Source organism: Lagenorhynchus albirostris, chromosome 3 (genome assembly GCF_949774975.1).
Source record: "Lagenorhynchus albirostris chromosome 3, mLagAlb1.1, whole genome shotgun sequence".
Lineage (NCBI taxonomy): Eukaryota > Metazoa > Chordata > Mammalia > Artiodactyla > Delphinidae > Lagenorhynchus > Lagenorhynchus albirostris.
The window spans coordinates 35,007,152-35,024,085 of record NC_083097.1 but is presented as its reverse complement, the minus strand read 5'-3'; the positions used below and the strand labels follow the sequence as shown (position 1 = coordinate 35,024,085).

At 37.8% G+C, this 16,934-nt stretch overlaps 1 protein-coding gene across 4 annotated transcripts in view; it reads right to left on the bottom strand.

Moving 5' to 3' along the window:
• Nucleotides 1–16,934, bottom strand: part of FBXO4 (F-box protein 4) — a 343,355-nt gene that overhangs the window by 17,227 nt on the left and 309,194 nt on the right. The window contains exon 9 of one of the 4 annotated variants that reach the window (XR_009539996.1): nt 10,109–10,233. The exons of the other annotated variants lie outside the window; for them this stretch is intronic. The gene's annotated coding sequence lies outside the window, so the exon portion shown is untranslated. The remainder of the gene's footprint in view (nt 1–10,108; nt 10,234–16,934) is intronic. 4 annotated transcript variants of the gene reach the window in all.

Below are 16,934 nucleotides of genomic sequence, written 5' to 3'. Positions count from 1 at the left end.
ATTGGGAAGTAATGCTCAAGCTCTTTTGAAAGCTGGGATAGGTGATCGTGCATCAGCTGGGAGAAAGAAGGCCCTGGCTCAGTCTCTTTCAAAATCTCTGCTAATGTTTGAAACATGTCAAAAATCTCAATGTTCACTCGTCACCCCCATAATTCCAGTTTGGCTTTGAATGCTGCCACTTTATCTGCTGACTTGAACACAGTTGTCGTTCTCCCCTGAAGTGACAGATTGACTTCATTGAGCAGGTTGAATATGTCACACAAGTAAGCAAGTTTTGCAACCTATTCTGTGTCACTGAAATATGCTGCCAGGGGTGACTATTTTTCTAAAAGAAATCGCTGGAGTGGCTCTCATAACTCAAAAACTCTGGCCAGTGATCTACCTCTAGAAAGCCATCTCACTTCTGCGTGTAAGAGAAGACGTGTGTGCTCTGCGTCCTTCTCCTCACAGAGCTGCACGAACAGACGTGAGTTAAGGGCATATACTTTAATGTGGTTGATAATTTTAATCACATCCTGCAAAATGTTGTTAAGTTCAGGTGACATTTTTCGGCTAGCCAGCATTTCTATATGGATGACACAGTGCATAGACTCACATTCAGAAGCGACCTCTTTGACCTGAGTAGTAAAACCAGAAAGCCGTCCAGTCATGGCAGCTGCTCCATCTGTGCATATACTAACACATAATGACCAATTCAGTTTTCCTGATATGTAATCATTCAAAGATTTGAACAGTTCTTCAGCTGTGGTGTTCGTTGGCAACAAAAGTGCACATAACATATCCTCATGCACATCCTTCTGAAAAATATATCACACAAAAACAAGCATTGTTGCCTTGTTGTCAACATCGGTAGACTTGTCAACCTGGGTTGTGTACCACAGTGACTCATTAATCCTCTCTAAAAATTGTGCCTCAGTATCCTCTGCTATTCCATCAATCTGTGTAGTTATGGTGCTAGCCGAAAGAGGAACACGTGCCACCTTTTGAACTGCAGCGTCTCCTGTAAGTTCATGACAAATGTCTTTAGCAGCAGGTAGGATAAACTCTTCACCAATAGTAAAGGGCTTCTTAGCTTTGGCAATGTGGTTAGCCACTAAGAATATTGCTCTTGGTGCAGACATTTTGATGAAGTAGTGGCCTTCAATAATTGCTTCTGTTCTTCTTGTCCACATTTTTTTTTCTTTTGAAAAACTCCAAAGTCCTGTCTTTTAATGCAGGGTGCTTGGTCTCCATGTGGCAAAGCAGTTTTGAAGGTTTCATGGCTTTGTTGGATAGCTTGTTGCCACATATTATACAAAGCGGGCTTGGAGAATGTCAATCACCTGTTGCAAAGAACCCATAATTTAAGTAGGACTCTTGATATTTTCTTTTAAATGCAGCTTTCTTTTTGTTGGCAGTCTTAGGGTCTTCTACTGTCTCATTATTGGGTCTTTCTCTCTTTACAAAGAAGCTCTCCAGCGACGTTTGTTTTTTTAATAATTTTGGCTAGGGTTAGCTTATGGCTTACCAAAACTGTGACTGAGACAAGTGCGCGGTGCAGGAAAGAGGTGCAGACGGAAGCGGTAAATAAAATAACAGGCGTGCCACACGCGGACTAAAATAAATGTCGGTTTCTGACTTAAAGCCTGCCACCAGATGCAATGTACAGTCGAAGTACATCTACTCACTTTCCACTATAAAGCCAGCAACCACATGCAGCTTAATTGTCACTTGCCACTCACTGATAGGCTTTTGATATGGGTCTGCAAGCAATTGATTTATTATAGTCTCTATGCAGTCAAACCTCTCTGCTAATGATAATCTGTATTTGCATCAGCTTCCCAGAGCTAGCATCACTGCCTCAGCTCCACCTCAGGTCATCAGGCGTTAGATTCTCATAAGGAGTTCACAACCTAGATCCCTCACATGGGCAGTTCACAGTAGGGTTGGCAGTCCTATGAGAATATAATGCTGTCACTGATCTGACAGGAGGCGGAGCTCAGGCGGTAATGCAAGCAATGGGGAGCGGCTATAAATACAGATGAAGCTTTGCTCGCTCGCCCACCACTCACCTGCTATGTGGCCCAGTTCCCAACAGGCCACGGACTGCTACCCCTGCTCTAGGGGATAATCTATTCCTCTCCTTTCCCAGCTTCGGGAGGCTGCTCACATTCCTTGGCTCATGGCCACATCACTCCATCCTCTGCTTCCATTGTCACACTTCCTTCTCTGATTCTAAGTCTCCTGCCTTCCTCTTTCTCTTATAAGGATCTTCATGATCACAATGGGATCACCTGGATAATGCAGGATAATCTCCCCATCTCAAGGTCCTTAATCACATCTGCAAAGTTCCCTTTTGGTATCTTAGGTAATGTAGTCACCATTTCCGGGAATGAGGGCTTGGACATATTTAGGGGGGAACATTATTCTGTCTACTATACTATTGTATTGAATACTATGGCTCTAAAGAGAAGTCAGGACAGGGCAGGTACGAAAAAATCTGGAAGAACTGAAGGTATAGAGAGATATGTCCAAGATTTCTAGTTACAGAGATAGAAATTAAGCTGTGAAAACCATCAAATTTTTATTAGAGCCCACAGGAATCCTGATGGAGGAGAAGGGGTATTTGATTTGAGAAACAAGCATAGAGGTGCATTAATTTACCTCAGTAAACTCTATTATAATTAGAAACAAGGGCCAATAATATTTGCTTAATACCGACTTATCTGAAAGTTCTATAATGGTAGATTTTAGATTACTCACCAAAATTTCTATGGTTGATGGTGCCCAGCTCAGTCAACTGTGCCAGTCAGAGCAGGCCATGATGGATTATACGGATGCATTGCTTGCCTTTCAAGTAAGCTCGAGAAATAACATAATATTCACTATTTCATTCTAAAGTATCTAGTATTTTAGTATTCATTCTAAAGTATAGTATTCATTCTAAAGTATCTAGTATCTAAAGTATTTAGTATTTTAAACTAAATTAGTATCATAGTTGGCTTATAATAATTTTAGTTGTTTTCTAAAAATAAGTTCATCCTCAAAGAATGTTTTCCAACATGAAGGACAGTCTTATAAAAAGATGCCACATCCTTAAAGTAACTCCAAAGAAAAGTTTCAAAATCATTTTGATAAATGACAACATAATTTAGTGTTACCTTGAATATTTTTAATATCGTTTGTTAAAGTTAAATAAAATGGAAACCAGGCTTGAAGCTCTCCCTAGCAAACAAAACTAGTTAAGCCACATAAGCAAAACTTCATCTAGTTTACTCCATGAATGTAAACAAAACTTAGGTTATTTCTTGCAAATGCCTCTGATAATCATAAGTGAAACTTTAAGCATCTTCTTAAAATGGTGTAAGATAATCAGTTTTAACCAATCCCCTGCTGTCTGAAAACCCCCATTTTAATAACCAATCATTGTAAAGGTTCAGCAACTTCCTCATTTTCACTTTATAAGGCATCCTGTAATGGCATGCCTCCGAGCTTTGTATCAGTTTCAGGTTTGAAGTACCCCCGTTCACCATTTGTTTCTCACTCAATAACAAGAAAAACTCTCTGAATTTCTTTTGATATCGTGCATATCAAAAATGCTTAAATATTCCAATGTGACTTTTTAGGGACAATATGAGCTGAGCCATAATTTTTTAGTGTGTAGATTACAAATAATCAGTGCTAGTGTGATCAGATCTTTTGTCAACTTCAGCGGGACAATTTAATTTTATGAACATATACTGAATACTCTTTATGTGCTGATGATATAAAAATGCACAAGATACAGTTACTGTCTGATCTCAAGTTATATTTTAGTCCAGTAAGGAACATACTTAAGCAAACAAGCAAAAACTTGTAGGACGTTAGGTGTTTCCTCAAGTTATAAATCTCTACCAAGTACCATTCAAATGTTAGTTTTCACTTATTTAGCACTTTACAGTTTGCAGAAGTCTCCTGTGTTTCCAAGGTGCAACCACACTATAAATGAGGAAGCCACCATCTAGGAGAAGGAGGGGACCGCTGATGGTCACTTGGGCAGTAAATGGAGGAAGAGATGATCACCTACTAATAGTTTATTACATCTACTAATAAAAAATCTATTCTGCCATACTGGCACCCAAGTTATAAAGTGATAAATGGAAGAAGTTAGGATGCAATATTATGGGAATCCAAGGGAAAGAGGCAAGACTTGATTGGGAGGAACCAGAGAAGGTGTCACAACTGGGTCTAGAATGGTGAGTAGGAGCTGAGGCTGACCAACGTGGAAATAGTAGCTTAAAGAAAGTTTCTAGAATGGGCTTCTCATTATCCTTTTATTACATTTTCCTTTTTTCCCACCATACCAAACTACTTGATGTTCCCCAAACACACCTTATTTTCTCATGCCTTCTCTAAAGTCATGCAGTAACTTCATCTATACATCTCCAGCCACCTCCCCCTCAGTCCTCTGTTTTGCTGAAAAATGCCTGTTTATCTTTTATCAGCTGAATCATTTCTTTCTTCTGTGAAGCTTCCCCTGACCAGCACACTCCCCTCCTCCTCCCTTCCCCATAGACAAGTAACAGATGGAGGGACTATTTGTAGTTTGTCATATCACCAAGGGTGGAGAGAGAAGCCAGGTAGATCTGCAAGGGCATTTCTGTAAGAGAGCATGCTAAGAGTCTGCAGAGTGTTGAAATAGGTTAGGCTCAGTGAGAGCAGAGAGAGAGAGTGAGAGATATCTGTAGTAGTAACATTTAAAGGGCAGGGAGCAGATGAGGTGAGAGAAAGGGGGAAGTGTAACATGACTCAGATTTTGATCCTGGCTGACTTAGAGCAGGTGTCAGCAAATTTGTGCTGTAAAGGTTCAGATGATAATAATAACAATAACAAAACAACAATAATAATAACATTAAGGCTTTTGGGGCCATAGGGGCTCTGCCACAACTACTCAACTCTGCCACTGTGGCACAAAAGCAGACATAGACAATATATAGATGAATTCATTTGGATGCGTTGCAATAAAACTTTATTTACAGGAACAGGCTGAATTTGGCCTGTGGGCTATAGTTTGCAAACCCAACTGAGAGGAAGGTGGGTTCTTTATCAGAAATAGAGGTTCCAGGAACTGAAGCCTATTTACAGATGAGGGAAACTGGCAGAGCGGGGGGCTTAATTGAATTTGGATGTGTTGAATCTGAGATGCTGGCATGAATTCCATGTGAAAGTGTCCAGCAGGTAGTTTGGAATATACAGTTGGAAAAATCAGGAAGGAAATACAGATTTGGGAGTCATTGTCACAGGAATGACATAGTTTTACTTTAATAATTTCTTCTATAGGAGTGTAATCTATACAAAACATTTAAAAGATGTGGAGTTATGCTTGTTACAGTTCCCAGAATTCAAAGGCACAGCTAACTTCCAAGTGTAGGTCATTTAAAGGAAGCCTGCAGTTTGAAACTAGCAAATAAGGAATCAGAGGGCCCCCTAAATGTCACTGATTGGTCAGTGACCTAAAATAAGTGACCCTAAAATATTGTCTCCTGTGGCACCTTGAAAACAAACCAAATAAAGAATCAAACCTGCTCTTTATCCTGTGTCTCTGTCCTTCTTAGCAGTAAACTGAGCTGGAATCATGGGAGTTATCGGAGATTCCCCATCCTCCCTTCTGAGCCTCCTTGCATTCATCTAGTTCATTTCATATTTTTAATGTTTCAAATGCTGATCTTTCTTCTTCATTACTGGTGCCTTGTTTTAGGCCCTCCTCAGTTTTTGCTTGACTTGCTGCAATAATCATTTTACTTTTCTTCTAATCTTTGACCTTACCCTATACTACCAATAATATAATATTATTATATACTAATAGTCTCTATACTAACCCTCAGTCTTATGCATTCTCTATGCTACATTTGCCATTGATTTCAGAGATCCAGTTGAAAAATTTGTGCTTCCCTTCCCTCCTAGGCTCTACTGGTCCAAAAGGTCAGGTTCCAAGAGGGAGAAGGCTTTCATGAGGTCACTTTTGCTTCCTTGAACCAAGACCATCTGTTAGGCAAGGAAGAAGAGCCATCCTTAGCAGGGGTAATTGACCCTAATGATCAGGAGACACAATAGGGCTGTGTTACACAGTGGGGACAGGAAAGAATATATTTGATTCCCAGATGATTCACTAGGGTGTCTCTTGCTTCTTTCCTAATTTTGATAGTAAATGGACAAGTGCAGCAGCCAGGTTCTCTGTTGTCCGATTCTGACAGTAAATAGGCAAGTTCAGAAGCCATATTTTTAAGAAGGTCATGGGGCTCTAAAACTCAGGGATGAGAGTCAGGGTCACCACATCATGTGAGCCCCGTAGACTAGCAGGAGTGCTAGTTAAAGATGAGAGTAATCTAGAATTGGTAGTTGAGCAAGGAAATGATAAGCACTAGTTGCAGCCCTGAGACTATCTGTAACCACGGAGGCTGCAGTTCATCTTGTTAGCCTTCCTTAGGTAAGTTTTCCCTGGAAAAGAGACCATCCAGAATGGTCTCCATCCATCCTGGACGAACTCTTCTCAGATGGGAGGAAGCAAGCAGATCTGAGTGATGCAAGGGGTAAACTCTAGTGGATGCTGAGCTGCACAGCCCAGATCCTGTCTCCAGGACCCAGGCATCCATGCCCCCACCTGTCAGGAACTGACTGCTCCAGGCTGAGGCCCTCCTCAGGGTAGAGAGGCCTAGCCCCTTGCTTCAATTTGGGACATATCTAGAGAACCAAACCAGCCCCAGGGTTCCCTGTGGGAGTGGCTGAGGCCTCTGCTGCAGATGCATCACAGTTCGACTTCTCCCTCTGCCCAGTCCTGCCTCCCTCACTTCCTTACAGGTATTGCTCCTGAGGACACTCCACAATAAGCCAACCACTTGCAAATCTCCATCCCCATATCTGTTCCCCTGGGATCTCAACCTATAACATACACTATTACAACATGTCCCATGTTGATATCTATGGAGTTACCATTTCAAGTAAGCACATTTTTTATTAATGAAAATTGTGCTCTTGATTCTTTTGAAGTTCAGAACACATAATGCTTATTATCCATTGCAGCCTCTCTGCTCACAGGCCTGGCTAGTTCAGCCACTGACTCATGGCCTCTCCTCAGGCACATCATTTAAGATCTGTGGTCTCATTTTAAGCCAGCCAGGAAATTGGGCCCAAACTCCAGACTGGAGACCTCTGAAAATCATGTTAAAGCCATATTAATTCAATTTCTGTGACTTTGGTTATATTTCATGCTCTATTTTAAGCTGTCACTTTTTAATCTACCTGATTTTCATTGTTTATTCCAAGATGAATGATGCACTAGGACCTTGATTATATCAGCTGAACCAAATGTGTGACATGAAAGCCATGTAATGTTGAAAGGGCTGCCAACCAAATAAGATTTCCCAGAATACAAAACAAGTGGAATAATGAAGCCCAAGTTTTGTCTCATGGACACTTTACTGCAATAGTCAGTGATGAAGATAAATGTGGTCTGAAATTGTGTCCGTGTTATGTATTCGGTCAACACATCCGAATATGGAGGAAGCGCACTTACAAGGTAAATATCACGCTAGGCATTTGGATGTTTGGCATGGCAGCAGAACTCCCCCAGTACTGGCTATAAGACAGCTTAAAAACTCACTCAGGCCTCTAGCATCTACATCTAATGTTTAAGGAGATTGATTTGTATTACAAGCTTCCAGTCTATTAATTTTACATCATATCTCAACCTTAAAAGTTTCTGTGCTTCTTTGGTAAGATTTTTGTTTAGAATTAAAGGTCTAGAATTTTGGAGCTGTCTTACATTACACTTATTGACTGTCTGGCTTGCCTTGCCTTCTGGATTGTAGACTCTGTGGTCAGGAACTGTGGCTTATTCTTTTTTTTAAATTCTGAAGTCTCCTGCATAGGAATTTGTGGGCAGTATGTTAACAATAAGTAATGCTGAGTTTAATTAGGACTGGCAGAGCATTCAGAACTCAATTAGCTGAAACTTCTCATTTTTTTTGAGATGAAGAAACTGAAGCTATGAGCAGTAGGAAATAAATTATTTATGGAAGGGCTAACTGAGGCAAAGCACATAATATGCACTAATTAAAATGAGAAAATGTAAGAACTCAGATATGACTTATTTCCAGTCCGTTTTTGTGCAATTACTTACATCTGACTAGAAAGTAACTTGCCCATAATTAATTAGGGAACCTTGCTTGTTAAAAGGCACCTCATCTTACAGGATATCTTCTTGTAGTTATACATCTTGTCTGATAAACTTCTATTTTCTAAATCATTTTTCTATTTTCAGTAGAAAGTAAAATGTCTTAGATTCATTCACATTTAAGGGAAAATCTGATGATTTCTTCCTGCTTTAAAGTAAGTTCTGCAGACTGATTACCATCTAAACCTTAAAGTCCTAAATGAAATGTATTACTAATCTGACCTTTGGAATGTTTTGGTAATTAACAATTGTAGATATTAGATGAAAACATTTTTTAAATATTATAATGTAAGTTTCCATAGCAGTTTCTTAGGTGATACTGTGAAAAAATTTGTTTACTTGCTTTCTTGGTTACCGCTATATTTTCTCCTCCATTGGGCATTTGCTTTGTCAAATAGTAAATAAAATTCTAGAACAAATTAAGTGAATTGTAAGCTTAGAGACAGGCTGCCTTCATGGCATGAGACCTCTGTATTTGCACGGTCCCAGGCTTAGAAACGCTATGTGCTTGTTTCAATGTTCTGCTGTCACTTTCTTAAAAATTCTTAAGAATACTTTAACAAGGGCCTGCATTTTAATTTTGCACTGGATCCCACAAATTAAGGAGCTAGTCTTACTTAGAAGTAATTTGAAAACCATCAAATTCTTATCTTCACAATTCTAATAAATATTAAAAGTATTTCTTCTGTAAAACTTCAATCAAAGAATGCTTGAGAATTGGGATGTTAGTTGACGCTTGATCCCTAACACTTTTTTTTAACTTTCTTTGAGCTAAATGCGTTCAACTACTTTTCTGTCTGTCTTAGTAGATATAAAAGGGAATTTTTTTGGTTGATGGAGGACTTTGTGTGTATTGGTTATAATCATAGGTTTGAAGATGTACAAACCAGGATGAGTATTCCTGGAATGGCCAGACAACTTCATGTGCCTAGAAACCAGATCTATCACATTCACAACTTTTCCCTAAGGTTTTGCACAATGCATGGCATACATTAGGAAGAATTGCTTTTCTAATGAAATCCCTGGCTTGTATAGCCTTAATTATGAGTATCCTCTTCCTCCTATTATTAAATGTAGAAAATCAAAGTGAATTAATATTGCTGGTTATCTGGGACCTGGTTAAATGACCTGGTTAAACAATGGAATACTATGTCCATTGTTGGGATAGGTACCAAAAGCTATCAAATTTGCAAAATTTTGTACAGAATTCTTAGATGGAGGGTATGGGAATAGAGGAATGAGATTTAGAGAACATGGAGCATAGGTAAGTAAGCGAAAGAAATTGATAATGCCCAGATAAAAGGAAGCCCCTGATACCACCTTATAATTTAAGATTCAAATGAATCACATGTGCATTAAGAGACTCAACTTTCCTCCTATTCTCTCCAAGGATTCCTTGAATGAAAGGAGGGTTACGTTTCTTGGAGTCTCTTGGTTCTGAGTTCCTGCTTCTGCTAAATCAATTGAGTTTGAAAATTATCTTGCCTTGTCCTCAAATACTGTCCCTTTTCCATGCCATGGTTCACCCTATGGGGACCTACAGAAATGGTAACAGTTTTAATGAGGGTTTGGGATATGGGAAGGGTTATGCTTTTCACAAACACAGACACTTTGAATTTGATATTAATATGTTCTCATTCTTAAATGTCCTTCTGCCATCCTAACAAGGGGAACTTCTCACCAAATAACATTTCTCCTTGGGTTCTAGTCACCTGCCATGTTACTCTGTTCCCTCGCTCTCTGGTCCATGCTCATTCCCTCCTCTCTCACTATTATCTCAATCGCTGTATTCCATCTTCTTCCAGACAATGACACATATTTATACTCTCACACTAGTTTTATTAATAAAAACTGTTCTCTGCAGGATAGGAACTCTGGTGAAAACTGAGGAAAAAAGACTATAAAATACACACTTACCCTAAATAAAACTGGAACGGTACACATAGTTCTTTGGCTTGCTCTGCTTCCTCAAACATCTTTTCACTCTTTTCTTATCCTTCACATTTCTGTTACATTTCTCTTAATCATAGAAGAAAACATTGCTGTGAACAAGGAAAAATTTAATGAAAAATTTTATTCTCACATTATAGCTTAACAAAATCATGTTTTTCAAACCATACTGATGAGTTGTATAGTAGCAAACTCGTAACAGTCAATTAGTAAGGGTTTTCAGAGTTAAACACTGGTTTGTTTTATTTTGCCACTCATTTAATTTATTTCACTTGTTAAAGCATTTTATTGAGGCATAATTAACATATGAAAAGGTGTACATATTTAATATATACAATGTGATGTGTTTGGAGATAAGTGTACACCCTTGAAACCATCACCACATCCATGCCATTAACAAATTCATCACCTCCAAAAGTTTCTTCCTGACTCTTTATTTATTATTACTTTTTATGTATGACAAGAACACTTAACATAAGATCTACCTTCTTAGCAAAATTTTAAGAATACAGTACAGTATTGTTAACTATAGGTTATGATGTACAGTACATATCTAGGATTTATTCAACTAGCATAACTGGAACTTAGTACCCTTTGACTAGTACATCCCCACATACCCCTCCACCCAGCCACTGTTAACCACCATTTTACTCTCTGCTACTATCAGTTTGACTATTTTAGATTTCTCACATAAGTGGTACTGTTTAGTATTTGTCTTCCTATGTCTGGCTTATTTCACTTATTTAGCATGATGTTCTCCAGGTTCATCCATGTTGTCACAAATGGTATGACATCCTTCTTTGTTGAGAGATTTTATCCAAACGAATGTTGAATTTTGTCAAATGCTTTTTCTGCATCTATGAAAATGATCATATAATTTTTATTCTTTATTCTGTTAATGTGATGTATTACATTTGTTGATTTGCCTATGTTGAACCTTGCTTTCCAGTGATATATCACACTTGGTCAGGTGTATGATCCTTTTAATGTGCTGTTGAATTCAGTTTGCTAGTATTTCGGTGAGGATTTTTGCATCTATGTTCATCAAGGATACTGGACTGTAGTTTTCTTTTCTTGTAGTGTCTTTGTCTGGCTTTGGTATTGGGTCATGCTGGCCTGATAAAATAAGTTTGGAAGTATACCCTCTTCCAGTTTTTGGAGGAGTTTTGAAATGATTAATATTAATTCTTCTTTAAATGTTTGGTATAATTCACCTGTGAAGCCCTCTGGTCCTGAGCTTTTCTTTATTGGGAGGTTTTTGATTACTGATTGAATCTCCTTATTTATTATTGATTCAGGCTTTCTTTTTCTATTATATACAATTATTTAAAAAATTTTTAGATTCCACATATAAGTGGTAACATACAGTATTTTTCTTTCACTGTCTGATTTATTTCACTATGCATAATACCCTCTAGGTCTATCCACACCATTGCAAATGGCAGAGTTTCATTCTTTTTATGGCTGAGTAGTATTCCATTGTGCATACTACTACACACCACATCTTGTCCATTCATCTCTGGATGAATACTTAGGTTGCTTCCATATCTTTGTTATTGTAAATAATGCTGCTATGAACATTGGGACATCGGGGTGCACGTACCTTTCCAAATCAGTGTTTTTGTTTTCTTCAGATGTATGCCCAGGAGTAGAATTGCTGGATTATATTGTAGTTCTATGTTCAGTTTTTTGATGAACTTCCATACTGTTTTCCATAGTGGCTGCACCAATTTACATTCCCACCAACAGTGCAAGAGGGCTCCTTTTTCTCCACATCCTCACCAACATTTGTTATTTGTAGATTTTTTGATGATAGCCATTTTGACAGTGTGAACTGATATCTCATTGTGCTTTCGATTTGCATTTCTCTGATGATTAGTGATGCTAATTGTTGCTTGTTTGCCATATGTATATCTTCTTTGGAAAAATGTTTATTCAGGTCTTCTGCCCGTTTTTTAATTGGGTTGTTTGCTTTTGGATATTAAGTTATATGAGCTGTTTATATATTTTGGATATTAACCCTTTATCGGTCATATCATTTGCAGATATTTTCTCCCATTCAGAAAAGATTGTCTTTTCACTTTGTCAATGGTTTCTTTGCTGTGCAAAAGCATTTAAGTTTAATTAGGTCCCATTGGTTTATTTTTGCTTTTGTTTCTTTTGCTTAGGAGACAGATCCAAAAAAAAAATTGCTACGATTTATGTCAAAGAGGGTTCTGCCTATGTTCTCTTCTAGGAGTTTTATGGTTTCTGGGTTTATACCTAGGCCTTTAATCCATTTTGAGCTTATTTTTTTATATGATGTGAAAAAATGTTCTAACTCCATTCTTTTACTTGTAGCTTTCCAGTTTCCCCAGCACCACTTATTGAAGAGAGTGTCTTTTCTCCATTGTATATTCTTGTCGCCTTTGTCAATTCAGGCTTTTTATTTCTTCTTCAGTCTATCTAGGTAGGTGTGAGCTTCTAGGAATTCATCAATTTCTTCTACGTTGTCCAATTTGCTTGTGTATCATTGTTCATAATAGTTTCTTATGATTGTTTCTATGGCATCAGTTATAATGTCTTCTCTTTCATTTCAGATTTTCTTTACTTGAGCCTTCATTTTTTTCTTGATCAGTCTAGCTAAGAGTTTGTTGATATTAATTATTTAAAAAAAACAACTCTTAGTTTCATAGATTTTTTTCCCATTGTTTTTTTGTTCTCTGATTCATTTATTGATACTCTAATCTTTATTACTTCCTTTCCTCTGCTGACTTTGGGCAGGTTTTGGAGCTTCTTGGAAGGGAGGGATACACAAAAATTTTATTTGGGGGTGATTTATACAGTAGCGTTTGGTGCTTGGGCAGAAGAAAAGGGATCCACAATGACACAGTAAATTAATACACTTTTAAGACATTCTTGTGAAATACTGAAGTATCCTTCCAAACCAGACAGGGCTACTTACACATTATTCATGTAAACAAGAGCATTTAAATGGAAAATTTTCTGAGGATCCAGATGGATAGTTCATGAATTATACCTCATGAAATGAGAAAGCTGAATTCAGTTCCAGTGATTTTTAACAAGGGATGCATTTTCAAACTTGGAAACAAGCTATAAAATACTGTAATGCTCATGCATTACATTAATCAGTGATGATCAATGATTAGAAGAAGGGAAAGGCAGAAACACATAAGTCTCATCTGAGGAATTTTTCAAATGAGTAGATTCCCCACCTTCTGCCAGAAATTGTGACCACTATGTCTACAGAAGTACAAATCCACATGCAACAAGTACAGCAGATGAATTTGATGCAAATGGTCCACAGTCTGAGTCACACCAGAAGAAACTCTACCTGGTGTAAACAGTATAAAGAGTGTCTGTTTTGCTTTTCTGTTCAATTTTTCAGGTCAGTCAGCATGGTTCCATCCTCTTCTTCAGAGATATTGAATCAAAACATTCATGGGTGTGATCCCAAAAGAGATCATTTTAAATGCTACCCAGGGGGTTATAATAATCCATTAGTTTCCTGTTGGATTTGGAATCCAGTGCTCCAGAGCAGTGTTTCTCAAAATTGGTTCAAAAATCACTTGTATCAGCACAACCTGGGAGCTAGATAAAATATAGATTTCTGGGCTCCTTCTCAGGCTCATTGAACTCAAATTCTCTGGGATGAGGTCTATAAAAAGACAATTTTTAGCTAGCTCTATCTTTGTTGTTTGAGAATATCCTGGAAAACTAAGTTTGTTCCTGGTAAAACAACAAAAGATCAAAGCTAAAGTAAACACAGTTATAGGACTGGCTGTCCTATCAGGAGGTATGTGAAAGATTCTGATCAGACAGAGTATGAAGACCAGCAGGATGCCAGGTTCATACTAGATGAGTATAATAGGGACAGGCTTATTTGAGAGTCTGTAACACAAGAGCAAAGGGCAAATGGTGAGAATCGGTGAGAAGCATCACAAGAGGACACAGGGGTCTCTCTGGGGAGTTCTAAGGGCTGTGTTCTGAGTAGAAGGATGAATTCAAGAACTGCAGGGCTCACCCTCAGAGTCAGAGGTTAGTCACAGTATAATGAGAGGACTTTTGTGAGATATCTTCCTTGGCATTTTCTTAATCAGAGCTCTTTGGTTTGAAAGTAGAGAACCATTCAGGCTAGTTCGAACAAAGGGAAGGTTACTGTAAGGATGCTTATGGAGTGAAAAGTGGATGAAATCTACAAAAATGTAAGGGCTCAGTTTTAGAGACGGATGATGGTATTTCTGGATTAAAGGAGGCTTTAAATGCCTACAAACAGAAACTTAAAGACTGGTGCTTTGCCATTAACAACACTCAGCTGCTCTCGACCTGTCTGGAGCATTCTAGCTTTTCTGCTTAAAATGAGTATTTCTTTCCTTGATTTCCATTCAGTTTTTCAAACTGGGAATCCAACTGGCTAAGGCAGTTGTGTTTGTTTCTCCAAGTTGGTCATTCTGTGGATCAGTTTGCCATCACTGGTTTAATTAATTTGGTGAGAAATGGTGGGGATATGGAGTAGGGGGGCAGCCACATGATTCAAAATTTCTTCTTGGGAAGCAAGGGGGAGACATATTTCTTTAAACCACAGAGGGTGAGCAAGAGACAGCCAGAGTAAACATGTTTGGGCCTTTCTCTTTTTAATTGAACCACTTACATACACATTAATTTTCACCTGGGAACATGATAACTTTGCTTGACATCTCACATTGGGGCACATGAGAGAAACAGAGAAAGTGACCTGGCTAGAAATTCACAGAAAAAGCTAGAACCCCCTGATATCTGGACAGGATACTTTTGAGACTCAAGAAGACAGTCACAGCCCACTGTGGCCTATATGTCAACAAATTTGTATACCTTAGGATTAGGTCTGTGCAAACAACTTGATAGATTTTTTATTTAGTTATTTAATTATTTAATTAATATTTATTTATTTAATTATTCTGTGGAATTCAGGTAAGTATGTGTGATTTCAGACTATGCTTCTGTTCCCTTCTGCCAATTGCAACACTCTGATGGCTTTGGTTTCTCAAATCTTGCTAATATAAAAATGACTTTTTATGGGTACAGTTCAGTAGATCTATATAATTTTCTCTTCACAGCTTTTGTAGCTGGTTGGAAAAGGTCTATATGATGCCAGCATTTCCATATCTCAGTATGACAGATTTTTTTTCTGCACACATTCTACAGTGAATCCTTTTGAGACACAGCAAAGACTTGTGAAAATGTGAAGATGTTGTAGCCACTGGTCTTCTCTCTTTATGACAAATAATTTTCTACTTCTTCCATGGTGAGAAATTCTAATACTACATTGTCTGTATCCCTTTGAGAAAAATCAGTGGCTGGCTTTCTGAGGCCAGATTAGAATAATGATAATTATTAAATTATCTCAAATATGTTCAACAATGCAGTAAGGAAAAAGGTATCTAAAGGGGTAAAGGTGAAACATCCAGAAATAAAAACATTGCATTGGGGAAAAGCTGGGGGGAGGGGATGAATTCGGAGATTGGGATTGACATATATACACTAATATGTATAAATAGATAACTAATAATAACCTGCTGTATAAAAAATAAATAAATAAAATAAAATTCAAATGAAAAAATAAAATAAAATAAAAACATTGTATTTTGTATCTAGGAACCAGAGCCGAGTCCCATCTGTGACATTAATGCTGCTTTTTGGACACAGTCTCCTAAAACTTCTGAAAAATTGAGTTGAACTGGTTCTGTAAACTATAGAATGTTAGAACTTATTATATGAGTATATATACATATATGTATATATGTGTGTATATAAAAGTATGTGTGTATATATGTGTATATATAGTGGGTGTTATGTATATAATTTGCCATCAAAAAGCCCAAACTTTATATATGATTTCTTTGTAAGCTCAGGCTCTCTCTTTGGAAGACCCATGACTATGTGCTAAGGACTTTAAAACTCAGGCCTCAGTCAATGTCCATTAATCCATCCATCCATCTGTCTACCTATTCAGTCTCCCCTGAACTTTAAGATCTTAGATAGTGACATGGTGTGGTCTGATATCTGAGGTGAGAGGAAATAAGAAATCATTCCAGTTCTATTTTGTTGCTATTTGTTCCTCATTTTAAGTCCTGGTTTTCATTTTATGGAAGGGATGTTAGGTAATGTGTCCCTTAGAGGAAGTAGCATGTATCCTTATCTATCCCCAGGAACTAATGGGGTACTCAAAAGTATTTGACAGCATGAATGCATGAACATATTTATGAATGTACTTCAGAGACTAAAATTCTGAAAGCTTCTCTATGATCCACGCCCTTTGAAAAGCTCCTGTCCAAGGTTTATTATGAAAGATAAAACCAGGGACTTGAAGAGTGGAATATTTTATATTCCTCTTTTGTTTAAACTTCACTATGTTTGAGCAGTGAAGGACAATGAAAAGAGGAGAAAGGAGAAGAAAGGAAAAGATGGAGGAATTGGGTAAAACACCCTGGAACGCTGCATGCATGGTAAAAAGAGGAAAAAAGTTCAAGACTCCAGATGGTCATCAGAGTGGCATTACCACTAGCTCTCTCAAGGCTTCCACCCCCATCACTTCAAATCCAAATCTCTTCTCTTTTAAGGATAATGACAATGTTGTACTGATGACATGGATGAAGACTAATCCAGTTTAAATATCAATTTTGCAAAGAAATTTTAAATTAAAAACAATTCTATCCAAATTCCTCATTCCCATGGCTAGTTAAACATTTCCTAGTTCTAAATTATAGCACAGGAGAGAGCAATATTTATAGCTGACTTTGTCATTGTGGGAACA